Raw genomic sequence first — 3108 nt, 5'->3', positions numbered from 1 at the left:
GCTACCCAGAGTTATAGCGTCCTCGATAAACACGCACCGGTGTTGCCCCCAAAACCGGCGCGGTGCACAGTGCCCCACGACGGTGCGTACCGGCACGGAGCGTTGATCGAGGACAAACGGGGCGGTTCCAAGGTAAATATAAATGGTAGCGAAGGTTCGGGCAAAAAGCGGTTCAGAACCTATTGCCAGCGACATCAGCATGGGGGCTTCTGGGAGTGGCGATTGAAGCGCGACTAGGTGAGGAGGGAACAAACACTAGTAACGAAAAACCAAGTTTTGTTCAACAATAAAACAACAATTATATTTTACGAGCTATATTTATTTCTGAATCACATTTATTTAGGCACAGTGTATAAATAATTTATGAAAATGCCGTTCATTCTCAGAAACCTTTTTTGTAGCGCCCTCTGAAGAATGGCACATGTCATTGCTTTGTGATGCAGTCCTTGTAGTGATCGGAAAGGCGCTCCTAAAGTTCGTCTGCTAGGAAACGCCCCTCGTGTGTTTTGGTGGTGCGCATTTGCATTCGTTTTTCCTTGTTAATTTGGTGTGAACTTAATTTTTGCCGTGCGTGGACTTGCGAGGTGCGTTGTATCGTCGGTGAACACGTTTAGTACCGTGCCCGGCAGGCAGGGTGAACTACGGGACGATGCTGCCAACGGCTGGAGCGGAGCGCTTTCGTCGGTACCTACAGAAACGATGTGCTGTACAAGTTGCAACAGCAACTCCCGTACACCTGGCGGTTTACTGCACCATTTTCCTCTCATTTCCACAGGTAACGCGAAACTATTGTACTGTTAATATGTGCACGGCGGTTGTGTAAGGGGACGTGGTGGTGCTTCGAAAAAAATGGGTCTAAAGCTTTGTTATGTCACAGTTATCTCTTGATTTCACCTCAGGCTGGCTCAGAGCAAGTTGTGTCAATTACTCTAGGACTTCTCGCCGTAGTACCACTCGAATTTAAACGAGTCGCTTTAATTGTCGATCTCAGTGTCTTCTCTATTGCATTATAACGCTTGTAGTGCTCGTTGCTTCCCGCACTTGTATGTGCAAGCATTATTTCCATCGCAGTACTTTGTTGTGCTGCTCCGTGCTGCGCTGCTGCCAGATCTTTCCTGCTATGTGCTTTTACATAGTACTGCCGTCGCTTTCGTTTGCATTGATCCATTTTTCCTCTTTTTACTTATCTGTTGCGACACTTGCCTAATAATGCAACCAGGAAATTGCAGGCGTGAATGCTGAGTGAACTTCTGTAGAAACCCTTGTCTACTTGATAAGACGCCGGGACAGCTGCAGTGTGCTCGCTGCACTTTCGTGAATCGGCATTCCTGCGGCCCGGTTTTCTACGTCAAGATGCAGTGCCTAGTTCTTTTCTCTTGTTTCGAAGTAGTTCTGCTGTTGACGCTTTCATTGCTCATAATGTTATGTGTTACGGGTAAAGTCAATTTTTCGGCGCGTAAGGAAAATCATAAAGCATGTAGTGCCCACGAACATTTTGTACTTATTGTTTACGTGCTCATTTTGTGCATTGTGGTAAATTTGTTTTACGTTCATCCTGGAATAAAATTCAAATGTCTTGATTATAGCATGACTTTGCGTTATTTCTTCTCTTAGAACAGAAGTACACAAACTGAGCAACCATTATATAACATTGATCTATACTTAAGGTACGCACGCCTACCTGCGTATGTGCGACGCAATTAAACTGAGCAGTGGCGTTGGTAGAAATTGGTATCGGGGTAAGGAGTGGGCACGTTTTTTATATAAAAGGGGGGCCGGGGAGAGTGGTCAAGTGTCATTTTGGGCTCTGTATCCCAAGGCAGAAAAACAATTCCGGTCGGGGGGGGGGGGTGTACGTTTGCCACCCGCTGCAATAAAAATAAACAACTGATTGCTTTTATACAGCAGTGGAAGGCATGAATACAGAATAAAGGTTCAGAGAAGATGCAAGATGCTTTTATAAATCCCGAGGCGAATCATACGACAGTATGCTAAAGTGCGTTTCTCTAGTCACGAGTATAAGCTGGCGTTGACTTGAAGCACACACGCTAAGGGCTCGCCAACTTGCGTCAGATGGCAATGACATGAGCCCTCAGCGATCAGAGTCCTGGTAAGGCTATTTTGAAGTCAAATTTTCCCGCTAAAGCCACCAAAATGACGTCACGTTCTGACCGGATCTTGCGTCACATCCTGTTTATTTTTTGTTCCGCCGGAAGTGTTCCCTCCTCACACAGATGGCGCTAAGCCCCATGAGCAGCTTAAGAGCCGCCATTTTCTGAACGTATGGGCTTCTATGGAAGCTTCGCTACCAGTTATATTTACCTTGGCGGTTCTACCCAGGCGCCATCTCTTAATCTAAGAAATCAACTCATAAAAACGTTCACAAGTAACAATACAGCACTGTAATGAGACACAGCGCTATTTGAAAGTGGTATTTATTGAAGGCCAATGATTATACGCACAACTTAAATCCGTCACACATGCGGAACAACGTACCGCCACCGCTGCAGCTACATACAAGCTGCTTCTAATCTTCGTTTGAGCCATAATGCGAGTGCCTGTTTTGTTCCGCCCTTCCGTTACAGCAAAACAAGTAGGTCTTCATCGTCTAGGCACTCCGGTAACAATTCATGATAATTCGATCGAACGAAACGAATGTCAATCCCCAACTTTCTGGCAATGCATGCAGCCGTCTTTGAAGTACACAAAGTTCGCGTCCTCATTTACAATCACTGGCCGTTGTTACCGCCCGTTAGGAGACTGTCGCATCGTTGCCCGATGAATTCACAAGCACGCCATCCTTGTCAGCAACAATACACAACTCCGTCCGCCTTGACACGAGTGCGGCGATGCGCCGTCGCTGCAGCAGACGGCGGAGGAAGCTCCTTCGCCGGCATCGTCCGCGATGCATCTCGGGACTGCACGCCGGCGCACCGTCGACTCTCTCGGTGCGCGGCGGTGCAACCAAAAATTGCCCCGCGACGGTGCACCCCGGTTTATCGAGGACGGACGGTGCACACCGGTGCGGTTTATCGAGGATGAAAAGGCGCACCGGTGTGCACCGGTGCGGTTAATCGAGGATGCTATTACTGTCTGCTACCACCCGGT

Source organism: Haemaphysalis longicornis, unplaced genomic scaffold (genome assembly GCF_048455015.1).
Source record: "Haemaphysalis longicornis isolate Haplotype H1 unplaced genomic scaffold, Haemaphysalis longicornis Haplotype H1 scaffold_5, whole genome shotgun sequence".
NCBI classification, from domain to species: domain Eukaryota; kingdom Metazoa; phylum Arthropoda; class Arachnida; order Ixodida; family Ixodidae; genus Haemaphysalis; species Haemaphysalis longicornis.
This window is presented reverse-complemented; position numbering follows the sequence as displayed.